This window comes from Tursiops truncatus, chromosome 20, assembly GCF_011762595.2.
Source record: "Tursiops truncatus isolate mTurTru1 chromosome 20, mTurTru1.mat.Y, whole genome shotgun sequence".
Lineage (NCBI taxonomy): Eukaryota > Metazoa > Chordata > Mammalia > Artiodactyla > Delphinidae > Tursiops > Tursiops truncatus.
In genome coordinates, this window is record NC_047053.1 from 38,122,789 (window position 1) to 38,139,161 (window position 16,373).

Sequence of the window (16,373 nt, forward strand, 5' to 3'; positions counted from 1 at the left end):
TCCGTGTGTAACTCTGAGGAGATCCGCTGTGGAAGTGGGAGGGGTTTTTCTGAGGTCCGAGCTGGGGTAAAAAGAGAAAAGTAGAGGGTATGTATCCCTCAGGAGCTGCTAACGTCTTTCAGACCACTGAAATCTAAAAACCGTCCTCCATCCTGAGGTTGTTTTTTTTTTTTTTTTTTTTAGCGAGAAGAACGGGAGTCCTAGCTCCGTTTCCTGAGGAAACAGCGCCGGCTTTCTGGACAGACACCCCGTGATTTGGTTCAGTTCAGCGAACAGGCTCTGGCGTCTGCCTCAAACTCCGTCCCCCCACCCCCCCAACTTTATTTATTTATTTAATAAATTTATTTATTTATTTATTTGGCTGCGTTGGGTCTTCATTGCTACGCATGGGCTTTCTCTAGTTGCAGCGAGCGGGGGCTACTCTTCGTTGCAGTGCGCAGGCTCGGTGGCTTCTCTTGCTGCAGAGCACGGGCTCTAGGCGCGCGGGCTTCAGTAGTTGTGGCACCCGGGCTCAGTAGTTGTGGCTTGCGGTCTCTAGAGCGCAGGCTCAGTAGTTGTGGCACATGGGCTTAGTTGCTCCGCGGCATGTGGGATCGTCCCGGACCAGGGCTCGAACCCATGCCCCCTGCATTGGCAGGCAGATTCTTAACCACTGCGCCACTAGGGAAGTCCCCCAAATTTATTTTTAAAGAAACAAAAGCTGTATAGTTGGTGGGTTTTCGTATAATAGAAGGGCATAGAGAGACCACACAGAAGAGAGAGCAGCATTCCAGGCCCCGGGGAAGAGCGGCGTGGGGCTGCGACTGGTCAATCAAAGGGAATAATTTATAGTCACCACCTCAGGAGTTGAGGATGGTTTAGGGGCCATTCTAAGACCATAACTTTTCCCTCAGATGGCCAGCAGGATGCCCTCGTACTTGTTACTTTTGCTCTCCTCTGATCTAAATTCCCTGAGCCCTGCAGTCCAGATTTGACGAGGAAATGCCAAAGACCGAAGTGTTTACTCTGACGTCTAAATGTGTGAATGGGTTTCTTCTGTCCTCCTCCATCCACAAGGTTAAAATGACCAAAAAAAAAAAAAAAAAAAAAAGTCGTTACCCTTACAAGATGCTAGATAGAAAAAATAACTGCACAATTAGAGTGACTACGAATCCCATCAGGACCACCTCCTTCCAATCATTATTCCCCTAGTTTCAATCCCGACTCAGCAATTTGCCAGTCGTGTGGTTTTGATGGAGGCAGGCTTCTCAGTGTTTTCTTTTCCTCCTCTCAAAAAAGAGAAGAAAAATAACTGTTACCGCAGAGTGGTGTGAGGATTACAGAACATAAACATAAGGTGTTTAGAATAGTAAACTAACAGAATCAGAATCAGGAAGCAGGGATTTTCCTTAGGTTGGCATGACAATTTGTGGATTTAATCCCTCTTTTTTTCCTTCGAAAAGAAATCAGGTCAACCAATTGTTAAATCACCGCAGAGTATCCAATGCCCACTCTGCTGGCAAAGCCCCAGGGAGGGCCAGTGAGGAGGGGGTGTGTTGTGACAGGAAGTCAAGGATGGAAGTGGCCCATGGACTAGGGTAATTGGAAAAGCCAAAGGAATGGAGTTTTGGCATTGGTCCCTGTCCTCTTGGTCTCCTGGCCTCCAGTAGTTTCTGAGTGTTTTCAGCTCCACCCTGCTCAACACCTGCTCTGTACTGATACAGAAAGGCAGCCTCAGGCTTCCCTGGTGGCGCAGTGGTTGAGAGTCCACCTGCCGATGCAGGGGACACGGGTTCGTGCCCCGGTCCAGGAAGATCCCACATGCCGCAGAGTGGCTGGGCCCGTGAGCCATGGCCGCTGAGCCTGCGCGTCCGGTGCCTGTGCTCCGCAGCGGGAGAGGCCACAACAGTGAGAGGCCCGCGTACCGTAAAAGAAAAAAAAGAAAGGCAGCCTCAATGCACAGGACCACCAGGGTCTCAGAGCAGTTGTAGGGAAGCCCATCCACATCCAGTAGCTTCTGCCCATCTGGAAGGCTGAGCAGGTCCCAGGCTCCGGGGCCAGCCTGTCATTCTCTGCAGCTTCCCCAAGACAGAGGGTGACCCTGACAGAGACCAGCCATGCCTTCTACCTCTTGGAACACAGAGGCCCCAGGTGGTAAGGGTAGGTGGGCATCCTCCCCCAAGGATGGCAATCCAGCCTCTGCCTCTTGGCCTCCATCTTGTAGCTCATCCCAGCCTGCAATTCCCTGCAAGACCCATCAGGGGATGAGGCGATGGGAATTTAATAAGCAGCTCCAGCCCTATTTTCTGGTACCCAGCTTTAAATATCCCTGCAGTTTAGCCTGATCCTGACTGTGTGGGTCTTTTTTCCAAAGGCCCTGAAGCAGAACTGGGGAGTCAAAAGGAATTTGGAGTCATACATGCCTGAGTCAGAAACCTCCCTGAGCCTCAATTTCCCCATGTCATTATCCTTTATCAAAGGTACAGAGGGCTAAATGAGATATGGAAGCACCTAAGACAACCTTCCAGTCCTCCAGCCCAGGATGGTCTTGTGGTGGGGAGGGGCAGCGGGGGTAGGCTTCTCTTCGGGACACAAGTTATTTCTCTTTCAGCCCCTCCTCCTTTCCAGAGCCTATCACAGAGGGTCCTGCAGGACTTGAGGTGGGAGAGGGGGAAGAAGGGAGTCTGGGACAGGTGGCCTGGGAGGCATCGTCCACAAAGAGAGAGTTCTAGGTGCCTGTTAGCCTCTAGTCCTGGGAGGCAAGAAGGGATTGGGGGTCAGTTCCAAGGAGAGAGGGGGCTGCCATCACCCTCATCCTCCCCCTCCCCCTCCTTCCCCCAATTCCGCAGGGACCCAAACTAGATACTCTGGACCTTGCCCCCATCTTTACACCCACCTGTAGGGGCGAAGTTGAGTAGCTGAGTCAGATTCCTGATTTGCTGGGTGTATGACCTTGGGCGAGTCACTCAGGCTCACTGTACCTCCACTTCTTCATCTAAAATGGGGATAATGAGAGTACCTCCTCACAGGGTGGGTAACACATGCAAAGCCCTTAGTGCATTGCTTGGCAAATTAGTAAGTGCTCAAAACATGTTAGCAGTTATTACCTCTACTCCTTTGCAAGACCTTCCTCCCAAATCCTGGTCCATTTTAACAAATCCATTCTTCCAAAACCAATTCAAAATTTCCCTCTTCCAAGGAGTCTCCAGAGAATCTTCTCAGGCCATCTTTTTTTATTGAGGCTCCCTCGAGACCTTTGGAGTACATTTGCATATGCGGATGAGTTCCTTTCATCAGTATTTCTTCTGGGTGTTGTGTGTTTCCTGTCTCTCCACTCAGTGGGGGAGGGGTCTCCATCCTCCCACTGGGAACTCCCCTTGGAAGGGCAGTGTTTCTTTCCTCTAGAATGAAGTTGATCTAGGTGTACTGATATGGAAATATCACTAAGATATATTGTTAAGTTTAAAAAAGTGAGGTAAAGAATATTGTGTAGGGCATAATCCCATTTGGGTAAATGTTTATGTATGCATTGAAAAACATGTGGAAGGAATTGTAAACATATGGAGGCAAAGGAAAACTTTTCATGTTTTCCCTTCTATCCTATGTGAAAAATTTAAAATTCTAGACATATTATTTTTATAATGTGACAAGTTAGCTTAAATAAGCAAAATTTAAAAGATTTCCCTCAGTAATCATGGATTTGGGTAATTCTGTTTCATTACCTTTTGCCATGTGGCTTTCTAAGTGTTTGTTTTCCTCCATGCCCTACACCCTTCTCACTGCTGTCCCTTTTCCCCACCTCAGTGAAGACATGGCATACCTGACTATACAAGTTTATGTGAGAACGTGAGCTTCGTAGATAGAGAGGTTTTCAATATACGGGGGAAACTTGCAGTTGATTGAACCCAGTAGTGAAGACTGCAGAAAAACTCAATCTTTGGACCAAATTGAGGGACAGTGTGTAGTGGTGGGAAGTCCTAGCTCAGCTGTGTCGTCACTAGTTGCATGACCTTGGGCACATCTCCTCTCTCTAGGTCTCAGTTTCCCCACCTGTAAACTGAAGCCTATGCCTTCCTCAGTCTTAGAGAGGTGATGGTGAGAATGGGGAGGTTGGTTAGAGGAGGTGAGGCCCAGGTTCTTCAACCCAGAGAAGCTCCATTTTCATCTTCTATGTCCTGTGTAAGATTCTGTGCAAGATTTCATTTGAAAATGATGATCCACTGCTTACATTAAAAAAACAAACGAACAAAAATGAACAAAAAAAACCCTGGGCAAATGATTTTTAAGGGGGGGAGCCCTTCTTGTTTTAACACTGTGTGATTGCAAATATAACTTTTTGTGCATTGAGTTGGTTTAAATCGGGGTATGTCTGCATCTTTGTCTTCCCCTCCCCCGCCAGTGCCCAGCCTGGAGCTGCACCAGAGCTCAAGCCCACTGGAGTTTACATTTCTATGAATTGTGCTATAAATTATTTATCAGATTCAAGCCTAGTATTATTTAAACACGTATGTTTTACTCGTTTAACAGAGTGATTTTTCAAAAAGCCTAATCAGGGCTTCCCTGGTGGCGCAGTGGTTGAGAGTCCGCCTGCCGATGCAGGGGACACGGGTTCGTGCCCCGGTCCAGGAGGATCCCACATGCTGCAGAGCGGCTGGGCCCGTGAGCCATGGCCGCTGAGCCTTGGCATCCGGAGCCTGTGCTCCACAACGGGAGAGGCCACAGCAGTGAGAGGCCCGCGTACCGCAAAAAAAAAAAAAAAAAAAAAAAAAAAAAAAAGCCTAATCAAGTGGGGAAATGTAATATAGCCCCTGTTTGGAGTAGCCTCTGCTTGGAATGATGTCTGTGATGGTGAATTTTCTGTCAGCTTGGCTACCCTAGGGTATCCGGTGTTTGGTCAAACTCCAGTCTAGATATTGCTGTGAAGGTATTTTGTAGATGTAATTAGCATCATCTACAATCAGTTGACCTTAAGTAAAAGGAGTAACCCTTTATAATTCCAGTGGGCCTCATCTGATCAGTTGAAGGACTTAAGAGCAGAAAACTGAGGTTTCCCAGAAAGAATTCTGCCTCAAGACTGTAACATAGAAATCCTGCAAGAGTCTCCAGGCTGCCGGTCTGCCCTACAGATTGCAGACTTGTCAACCCCCATAATCGGAGCCAGTTCCTTAGAATAAATCGGATATATGTAAATTTCTGAGTGCCGGTTAGGTACTAGATACTATAATAAGCACTTTACATAATTTCTCCCCCGATCTTTACAAAAACCTTTTAAACTGAGAAAACTGAGGCTTGGAGGGGTTAGGTGATTTCCTCAAGATTGTGAATTTCTACTTACCTTTCAAGACTTAGATCCGAAGTCTCCTCCCTTGAAGCTCTTCCTAACCACTCTGGCTCCTCTGTTTCCTTGGCATCCAGGGCATTTCTCTCTATTACGCAGCACTGACCATGGTGTGTTTACCTGCAGGGCTCCGTGTTCAGACCACAAGCACTTCTGAAGGCAGGGACTGCCTGCGTCTTTGGAATCCTCAGCACTTGTACGATGCCCATTATTCCCCAGGAGGCTCTTCGCTAACGGTACTATCAGTACTCTCATTGTCCACCTGGGGGCAGCATACCAGCAGCAAAAACCCTGTTTCAGGAGCGCAGGACTCTGGAGGGCTGGCCCGGCAAAGTCAAACACTAAAGTGAAGGGAAACGCCTCTGCTTGCGCCCCCAACTGGTAGCTAGGGCCCACTGTACCAACCGTTTGCTCCATCCTCCGGGGATTCAGTGGAAAGCTCAGTATCTATTACTGATGTTGGCTGGGCTGCCGTTGGGGACACTGGGACTGTCCTGGAGCATCTGGGCCTGGACTCTCTCCCCAGTGAGGGAGTTGCAGGAAAGAAAACCCAGAAGAGGCAGAAGAGGTCAGCTGCAAGTGTCCCAGGAGAGACTTTTCCTGAGCAAGTCTGCATCCCCATGAGGTGAAAAGGCGAGGAATTCTCCACTAGGGCGAATGAATCCTACTCCTAACTGGAAAGTGGATAAAGAGTCAGCAGGCCCAGCAATCTCATTCGCAAGCCCTCCTCCTCCTCCGGTTCTCTCAGCTATTCTGTTCTTCCCAGATCACTTTTTTTCTTGGCCTTGCCACTCAGCTTGCAGGATCTTAGTTCCCTGACCAGGGATCGAACCTGGGCACCTCTAAGGATGGGGTGAGGTGGGGGTGTGCTTAGATGTGGTGCTCCTCTATCCACATGCCTCACGTGCGCTCAGCAGAGAGGTGGGACTCGGGTTAGGTCTGTCCTCTGGAAACAGAGCCAGGGCAGTCCCACGGGGTCTCTGTAGACACCCTCCTACCTCTTTTTCTTGGGGCGACCTGAATACAGAAGGTGTGTGTTGGGGGGTAGTGATGGGGGTACTGGCAGTAGGGAGGAGGGTGTCCACTGATGCCACTCGGAAAGAGGTGGAGCAGATGAAGGCATGAGGGGAACAGCAGGGTATTGCAAAGGACAAATTTTGAGCAAACAAATGAGAGAAGAGAGGATGAAGGGAGCATCTGGAATCATTTATTCTGAGGGGAAAAAAATACTTTCACAGGCTTCACTGACATATGAGAAGTGAGATGTCTAAGATCACACAATTCCCAGACTATTGATGTTCTACTACATACACTGCCTCCTCAAAGCCAATTAATCTCTAACAGTGGATGGTGAGATCTGAAAGGCAGATTTGAGAACATTGCTTCAGGGAGGAAGAGGAAGTAAGAGAGAAAGAGGGGACAGCAGCCATGAAGGAGGGGTCCTCTGTCCTGTCCCCTCAGGGAGATCCAGCTGAGCATAGATGACATTTCCAGATGGACCTGGGGCTCCAGGAGGCCCCTCCAAGCCTATGGGACAAACCTAGGGCACCCATGGAGCCTTCCTCTGCTTTTTGGCCCTGTACTGGGAAGGGGGGTAGAACACAGGATGAGATGAGCTCTTCAGTCCTGGGGAAAGACCCCCAAAGGGAGAGAGATAGGTGGGAGAGAGGGGAGGTAGGGTAGGGGGTCTGTGAACCAACAGTAGATATTCCTGAGCATCTATTATGTGCCAGTCTAAGACCACACAGGGATGCGTCGGACACAGTGTCTTACATGTGAGCAGCATTTGTTATGGGAAAGGTTGTAGGGAAGGATGGAGGTGAGGTGCTAAAGAAAAGGAGGGAGGGAGAAAGTAAAGAAACAGGGGGAAGAGGAGGAGAGAAAGGCCCAGTTGCCGATGTCCAGTAACTCACATTCTACTCACGGCAACAGGACAGCTAGAAAAATGATGGCTAAAACTCAAGCTCAGCGATAAGTGAGCAGTCCCCAGAAAGAAGTTAAAAAGGGTGTTGAGGGAGTTGCAGGCGGGCTCGGGATAGAGGAGACTGGGCGCCAAGGTGAGTGGACCTGGCTGACTTGTCTGGCCTGGAGGAAACTCTTGCCCAGAGGGTCCCCACCGGTCCCTGACCTCCATGGGACCCCATGTGGGCTTGGCAGCCTTGGACAGCCAGGCTCCTGGAGCCCACCAGTCCCAGTCCCTAGGTATCCAGGGTGGTTCTGGGAGTCTTCATGGCCAGGGTATCCCTGATGTCCTGGGGGTTCTGGAAACCACTGGCAGCCAGGGGGATCAGGAGGCCTGATTCCATCCTATATGTGGAAGGAGAGGCAGGAGGGGTGGAGGTGAACCACAGAAGGGGAGTGTATGTATTTGGGGTGAGGGACTTTTGTAGGGGAAGGCAATGGGGCTAAGCCAGGAGCCCTGATGGGAGTAGAAAGTTATCAGAGGTTTAGAAATTTTGGTCCCAACCCTGACCTTGGAGGAGAGAGGTGCCAGAGATTGAGTTCAATCACCAATGACCAATGATTTAACCAGTCATGCCCATGTAACGAAGCCTCCATAAAACCAAAAGGATGGGATTTGGGGAGCTCCTGCATCAGAGAACACTCAGAGTGCTAAGAGAGTGGCTGGGTAGGAGAAGCTCCACCCACCTTTCCCCATACCTTGCCCTATGTCTCTCTTCCATCTGGCTGTTCCTGAGTTATATCCTTTTATAATAAATCAGTAATCTAGTAAGTAAAATGTTTCTCTGAGTTCTGTGAGGTGCCCCAGCAAATTAATTGAACCCAAGGCGGGGCGTCATTGGAACTTCTTATATATAACTGGTCAGTCAGAAGCCCAGGTGACAACCTGAGCTTGTGATTGGCATCTGAAGGTGAGGGGGGGTGGTATTGTTGGACTGAGCCCTTAACCTATGGGATCTGATGCCATCTCCAGGTAGACAGTGAGAATTGAGTTAAATTGTAGGACACCAAGCTAGTGTTGTAGAATGTCTTGATGGTGTTGGAAAACCCACACATCAGACTAGGTGTCAGAATTGCAGGGGGCATTAGGGTGGGACCCTAAAAGGGAGGAGTAGGCTGGGGTGTGGTGCTGTGTACCTCTACCCGCATCCATCTGTCTCTCTGGCCATCTCATCTCTTTGGGCTCCAGGCCCTTCCCTCCCTCTCCTAATGCATACTTGCTTGTTTGTTTGCTGGTGCGGGGAGCCTGAGTAGAGGCTGAACGTCAGTGTGATTTGACAAAACATTGAGCTACTAATTTGTAACCTGTGTTCTGGGATATATGTCCTTTCACTTATGTGGATAGCCTCATTTGATACTCCTGATAGCCCTACAGAGTGAAGTAGGGACTGGCATCCCCATTTTACAGATGAGGAAACTGAGGACCATCATGGTGAAGAGACAAGCCCACAGTGCACAGTTAATCAGGGCACAGCTGGGATTTGAACCCCTAGCTCTGACTGCAAGAGCTCTCTGACCTATAGCTTGTGCACCCCAACCTAAGGGCAAAGCTCGTCTCCATTACGGGCTGTCTGGTTTTTCCCCTGGCTTTGGGACCAGCTTCTGCTGCTCTTTAGATCATCATGACTGGGTGGTGGTGAGGAACAGACTGCACAGATATTGAGGATTACTGGCTCCAAATATCAAGCCTCTGGGAACAGTGAGGGCTGAGGGGTGAGAGCGGGAGGAATACAGGCTTTAGGAGAGAAGAGGATGGGGGTTATGTGAAGCAGGGGATGTGGCGGGGGTGCCAGGTGGAGCTCTATCATCCCCCAAAAGGATTTAACTCACGTTTAGTTCCATGAGACCTTAATCCGGTCTTCTGACTACCTGAAGTCCCATCTATAAAATGGGTTTATAGGGTTACCATGGTGATCAATCATCATCATGGCTAATACGTATGTGTGCCGGGCACTGCGCCGACTGCTTTACATAGATAGTCTCTGTAGGTTCTCGCACAGCTCTCTATCAGGCTGGGCTGGTGTTGTTCCTCTTTTACAACAGAGAGCGTTTAAGGATAAGAGGGAGGATGTCATTTGGCTGAAGTCACAGGGCTAGGAAATGGCAAATCCAGAATTCAGTGCCGGCGGTTTGGTTTCAGGCTCTTCACCTCACTAACCTGGCTGGTCATGGCCAATAACTAACACTCATCGGACACTTAATAAGGAGCAGGCATCACTGTAAGCATTTTACGCAGATACGTTCATTTAATCACTATAGCCGCCCTATATAACATGATGGGTGATTAATATGAAAGATGAAGGCACCCAGGCATAGAGAGATGTGCTAACTTATCCTAAATCTACTGCCAGAAGTCCAGTCCAGGCAGGATGACTTGAGAGCTAGGGCTCTTTAAAAAAATAAACAAAAAAGTTTTTTCTTAGAAACATTAAAGTGTAACATACAGAAAAGTGCAGAAATAAGAAACGTTTAGCTCAGTGAACATTCACATAGTGAATACACTATGTAACTAAATAATGAACATTACCTGTACCCCATAAGACCCCTTCCAGTGATTATTCCCACCCTTCTCCCCAAAAGTAACCTGATTTCTAAAACCATAGATTAGCTTTGCCTGCTTTTGAATAAGAGAATCATACAGTATTAATCTGTTTAACGTGTCATTCATCTATGTTGTTGGATGTAGCAATAGTTTATTCAGTTATAGATTTATCTATTCTACTATTGATTCCAATGTTGGGCTGAATAATGCCGCTATGAATACTCTTATACGTGTGTTTTGGAATACACACAAATAAACACACACAGACATTTCTACTGGGTGTATTCTCGGGGTGGGATTGTTGGTTGCTTCCAAGTGGTTGTACAAGTTTGTTTTCTTGCCAGCATTGTACGAGAATCCCCTTACTCCACAATCTGGTACTGTCAAATTTAAAATCGTTACCAAGTCTGGTGGAGGATATGTAGTAGTATTCCATTATGTTTTTCCATATGTATGTATTTATTTATTATTTTTTGCGGTACGCAGGCCTCTCACTGTTGTGGCCTCTCCCGTTGCGGAGCACGGGCTCCGGACACGGAGGCTCAGCGGCCATGGCTCACGGGCCCAGCCGCTTCGCGCCATGTGGGATCTTCCCGGACCGGGGCACGAACCCGCGTCCCCTGCATCGGCAGGTGGACTCCCAACCACTGCGCTACCAGGGAAGCCCTCCATATGTATTTATTAAATGAGGTATAACCAGAAGGAAGCACTCTGTACAGCGTCTTGTAACAACCTTACGAGGCTGGTATGGTTATCATCCCTATTTTGCAGATGAGGGAATGGAGGCCATAGTTACTCCTTTCCCCCTTCCCTTCTTGCAGTCTACTCACTTGTCCTGGGGCGGGTGTGTCTTCCTCACTTTTCCCCAGTGGTGTTGGGATGTTGGTTACCAAGTTTGGGAAGCTCCTCTGACCAGGACGTTCTCCTGGGTGGGGAGAAGAGGAAGGCTGGGGTGAAGTGGGCGGGGGTGGGGAGGAAAGAAAGGGTGAGACATCAAGCCTGATGTGAGGGGCCAGAGCTCTTGGCTCTGGACGTGGGGTGACGGGGCCAGAAGGGAGGTCTGGGACTAAGCAGAAGGTGCGACCGGGGATATCTGTGAACTCCTGGTGCTGGTAGGGAGAGGGTGACGCATGCGGCTGGGGAATAGGGCCCCTGTGTGTGTGAGTGCTGGGATCTCTCTGGAACCCAGGCCCTGTCTCTTGGGTTTTACTGACTCTGAGGACTCCTCTGTGGGGTCTCTAATCCTAGAGCTCTTTTGGGGGCGATTCTGTGGGGTCAGCAGTCCCTTGGTAGAGTCTCTTTGGGATTTTCTAAGGGGTAGGTAGCACTCTTTCTCCAGGGCCAAGGGAGTAAGAGGCAGGGTTTGGAGTCTTCCAGGGAGTGTGTGGAAAGGACTTGGGCTCTGCTCTGATTCTGAGCTTCTGAGCTATCAGGCCAAGAGGCACCTGGCAAGCAGACACCTTGCTCTTAACAGGTGTCAGGGGAGGCAGGGAGGATGATTTTCCCACCCTAACATCTGTCTCTCCTGGCCCGGAGTTGCCTCTGTGTCTCTACTTTTGCAAGTGTCTTCTGAATAGATTCGCCCAGGTAGCATCTGCTTTTTCTCCCCCGCCCACTGCCCCCATCTCCACCTTCCCTGAGTCTCGAACCCGTGGCTTGCTGGCGATGCTCTGGCAGCAGGGGTAGCATGGCACAGGGGGCTAAGTCTGCAGCAGGCAGTAACTGTATCTCGCTTACATCTTGGCTGGATTACTTACTCGCTGTGTGCCTTTGGGAGAGCCTTATCACGTCTCTGGGTGGTGACAGAGCTCTCAAAGAGCCCAGCATCATTCACTCGGCTCATCTGCTGTGCAGGCTTTGAGCAATGAGACAGAGATTTTGCCAGTGCCAGTAAGCCTGGAAACAGTGCAAACTCTGGAGGGTTGGAAGCCATGCCAACACTGGGCCTAGGACCATGTAAAAGAACTCCAGAGGTTCTAGATTCCTAGACTGCTCCAGCTGGAAAGGACTTCACAATTCAATGAGCTCCCCTCCCCCCATTTTACAGGTGGTAAAACTGAAGCCGAGGAAGGGCAAGTGGCCACAAAGCTCGCAAGCAGCAGAGCAGGATGGACTGGAGATATGAAACTGGATCCCGGCCAGCCCAACGGCAGATGGGCTCTCCTTTCCCCACTCTCTCCCCTGCCTGGGTGTTCACTTCTGGAGCTGCATGACCTGCGGGAAGGACTCAGGCTGTGTCCTCTGGACCAGACCTCCCTCTGTGCTGTGGAGTCTTTGTGGAGATCCTTGCTCTCCTGATCTGGTCTCGCCAAGTGTGGGGCCCAGGTGGGCAAGGAGGCAGCCATACTGAGATGTCATTGCTCAGCCCACACCTGGGGCGACTACGAAGGATGTTGTATCGGGGGCTTGGACATCAGCCAACATGGAGGGAAGCTGAGCTCCCTATTTGGTGTGGGCACAGTGGACAGTGCAGGGCAGCCAGACAGGGGCTGGGAAGCCAGAGTTATGGGGAGGCCTGGGGCCCCGTCCCACGTCAATGTCCCCTCTGCTCTGATTAGCCTGCACGCTGCACTGTAGTCTTTTGCTCTCAGCATTTGTTTACAATGCTTCCGACCAGCTGTTTTGGAAGGCAGTAAACCATAAGGGTTAATCACACAGACCCTGGAGCCAGGCTGCCTGGGTTCACATCCCTGATCTTCCACTTACTTGCTGTGTGACCTTGAGTAAGTTACATACCTCTCTGTGCCTCACTTTCCCTATCTTAAAAAGGGGATAATGATAGTGACTAACTACTTCATGAGGTTGTTGTGAAGGGGACATAGTGAAGCACTCAGAACATGTCCAGTGTGAGGTCCACGCTCATTAAATGTTAATCTTCATCATTATGTACACTTTGCCTACTCCATCCTATGAGATGCTCCCTGGGGCAAGCCCATCAGATCGGGGGTTTCCCTGAGGACAGGACTGTGTCTTTCCCTTGGGAATAGAGCTCTTTTTCTTATTGATTATCTAAGAAGCCCAGCTGGAGCCCAGTAGACATTTGATACTGACCTAACAAGGGAGCTAGTGAGACTCTAAGCAACAAGCCAGTGAGGGTGTGGGGTGGAAGAGGCTGAAGGGAGCGAGGCTTTTCACCCCTCCATTAGGAGCATCTTCCTGGCCCCACTGGGTGTCCAGGAGGTGAGGGACAGACAGGGATGCTGAGGGGAAGGAAGAGTTTCTTTTACCCGTAGAGCCCTGGGCTGGGGAAGACCACAGAGAAGGAGAACCAGGTTTCTGCCTCTGGGGGGTTCCCTGTCGTCAAATAGACAGCAGTCAGGTGGAGAAAACCAATACGCAGCATCTGCTTCTCATTCCTTGGGTTCCAAAGCCCTTTCTCTTCCATTATCTCACTTTTTCTTGAAATCATCCTGTGGGGCAAGCCCAATGATTCTCTCTCTCTCTCTCTTTTAACAGAGGATGAAAATGACCCTTCAAGACATTAAGTGTGTGTCCAAAGTCACAAAACTCTTTTTTAAAAAAATTGAAGTATAGTTAATTTACAATGTTATGTTAGTTTCTAGAGTAACAAAGCTCTTAAGTGGCTGTGCTGCGACTCGAACCCAGGTCCAGGGACTCCAAATCCCATGCCCTTTATATACAGCCTCTCGCAGACACCAGCAGGCCAGAGGAGGAGGAGATACTAAACCCAGTCCACTGGGAACTTCTGGTCTGGTGGGGGACACACAGATCCTGCCACCGAGGGATCTCCAGCCACATGGAGAAGTTAGTTTCCACCAGGGAGGGACACGAGGGAGCAAACATTTGGTGTCTACTGTTTGCTGGGTACTGCACGGGCCACTCTTTCTTTCTCTCTCTTCCCTCCCCACCCGTTTTTCTTTCTTACCATTTTCCAGGTAAGGACAGGAATAAAGACGCAGACGTAGAGAATGGACTTGAGGACACGGGGAGGGGGAAGGGTAAGCTAGGACGAAGTGAGACAGTGACATGGACTTACATATACTACCAAATGTAAGATAGATAGCTAGTGGGAAGCAGCTGTGTAGCATGGGGAGATCAACTCTGTGCTTTGTGACCACCTAGAGGGGTGGGATAGGGAGGGTGGGAGGGAGATGCCATAGGGAGGGGATATGGGGATATATGTATATGTATAGCTGATTCACTTTGTTATAAAGCAGAAACTAACACACCATTGTAAAGCAATTATACTCCAATAAAGATGTCAAAAAGAAAAAAAAAGTGAAGCTCAGAGAGTAACTTGTTTCAGGTTCCCCGGTGACCTTGGTGGCAAAACTGGGATAGAATCCAGGTTAGCCTGATGCTACCTGTGTTTGTTCCTCTAGCATGGAAGACCATTGGCTCAAGGGTCACCTCCTCCATGAAGTCTTTCCACGCCCTGGAGGCCGAACTGACCATTTGTGCCTCTGGCCCTCTGCCCCCTATAAACACCCCCAGGGCACCTGCACTTATTTTATTCACATGCCTGTCTCCCCTCACTAGGCAGTAAGCTCCCTGAGGGCGGACAGTGGTCTCAGCTGTGTCTGGATCCCCTGGATGTAGCGCAAAGCCTGCACACAACAGGTGCTCAGTAAAGGTGGGTTGCATGAATGGTGGGGGGGGCCTCCTCGTGTTCATTCTCCTGCCTCCCAGGAATTATCCTAGATGGTGATGGGGGTGAGCCCGAGGATGGATTGGGGGGGCTGCTGGGGTAGGAGTGTGGGCATCTGTCTCACCTGGAAACCTGTCCAGATTTCCTACACTCACCTGCATTCATGCTTCATTGCCAGTTCTGCCCTCCTTCCTCCATGTCCCAGTACCTTTATGCCTCCCAGGTCTGCGGTCTCTAGAAGACAAGTCTGGCATTGGGATCAGAACTATTCTTCCTGGTCCCATTTTATTCTCACAAGAGCTTCAAAAGCTAAGCTAGGTGGAGATGGCCTACCTCCATTGCAGTTAGGAACATTCGAGCTCCAAGGGGTGTTGTCCAAGTTCACACAATAATTTTGTGGCAGAACTGGGTCCATTGATGGTGAAGGACGGGGAGGGGCCTGGGGGCAGTTTTCTGAATCAGGGACAGGCCAGGCTTCCCCAAGGGACTTGAGGATCCTGGTTCTCTTTACCCTTCTCCAAGGCAGATGGGGCAGAAGAGACCCCAGTAGTCCATGAGACGGCGCAGAGAGAATCCCAGAATCTTGTCCTCGGCCATAACTCCCCAGCCCTCCTGCAGTCTTTATGGTTGCCAGTAGGTGCCGTCAGTTTGCAACTTTTGGTTCTGCCCCTGCAGGTCCAGCTTCTAGCTCCTCTTCCTCCTCTCACCTGGACAGTCTGTACTTGCAGAAAGTAGGAGAGGGCCCAATCCCTGGGAGATTGAAAAAACCCCTGCCCTGGGAGAGGAAGCAGGAAGAGGGTCTCTGATCTGCACTTCAGCTTGGCTGCCCTGCAGCTCTCTAGGCCAAGCCAAACAAATCCACAGTAGGTCGCCAGGTATGCCGTTACCCTGAAATCAGCTCCAGGATAGCAGAAAGTTTTGTGGGGGAGGATGGGTAAACCCCGGGGGGACCTGAGAGACCACCTAGGAGAGGAGTCCCTTCTCCACATGCTACTCTAGAACCTCTCCTAGTCCCAGCAAGACTGAGGCAAAGGGTAGGGGATACAGGCACCAACAGGATCTCACAGAGGGCCTAGCCACCCCTGACACTAGCCCAGATAGCACTGCTGGGTGCATTAGAAAAAGGCACCCCTTTCTCAAAACGCTTGAGTGCCATCTGCTGGAAAGCAGTCACAACAGCTATACAAGTCTACGATGACTACCGGAGAAATGGTGCCCCCTGGAGTTGTGCAGTGTGCACTTGAGAGTGGCCATCTCCTCAGCTGACATCCCTCTGGGGGTGGGTCTGGGCAGTAGAAGCAAACATCCAGGAAGGCGCAAGCGTCTTGGCACCTCCCTCTCCCGGTGCGAGTTCTGTTGATGCCATCCTGTGTAAGGCAGAGGGGACAGGGGCCCAAATGAACCCTGGGGAGATTGGGGGCAGGGGCAGATTGGAAGGGGCAAGTGGGGAGAGAGCCTATCAACCTCTTAGGGCCATTAGGCCCTTCAGGGCCCCCTTTCCCCTCCTCACCAGACTTGGTCTCCAGCGGATGAGACTGGAAGCACTGGAGTGGGGTGGGAAGGACTCTGGCCAGGGAGACTGAATCCCCGGAGCTGGGAGTCCGGGCTAGGAGGTCGCCGCGCTCTCAGTGCGGGGGGACTGCGGGGCCATCTCAGTGGGGTCCGGGGAGAATCCTCCCAGGTCGGGGGAGGGGGCCACGGAGCCGCCCCTTCGCTTTCGCTCGCCCTTCGCTGCCCTCCCGGGCTCCGGTTCAGAAGCGCTCTCGGCGCCTGCCGTGGCTTCCAAACTGCGCCGCCTTCTCCTGCGGCAGAAAAGGACTTTCAGATGTAGTAGCGGCGGCGGCGGCAGCAGCGACGACTTAGGACAGCGCCCCCTCCCCCTAACCGCCGCCTCTCCTTCTCCCTCTCCCTGGGCCCCCCTCCCCTCCCCCCTGCCCCCTCCC

General features: G+C 50.6%; 1 long non-coding RNA gene across 1 annotated transcript; it reads right to left on the reverse strand.

The window, feature by feature from the left end:
* Window positions 1-6,163: 6,163 nt before the first annotated feature.
* Window positions 6,164-16,328, reverse strand: LOC141277324 (uncharacterized). The gene is made up of 4 exons (XR_012328500.1): window positions 15,941-16,328; window positions 14,764-15,797; window positions 14,586-14,664; window positions 6,164-10,746 (listed from the first exon to the last, which is right to left on the reverse strand). It is a non-coding gene; the product is annotated as an uncharacterized lncRNA (long non-coding RNA).
* Between the last annotated feature and the right edge of the window lie 45 nt (window positions 16,329-16,373).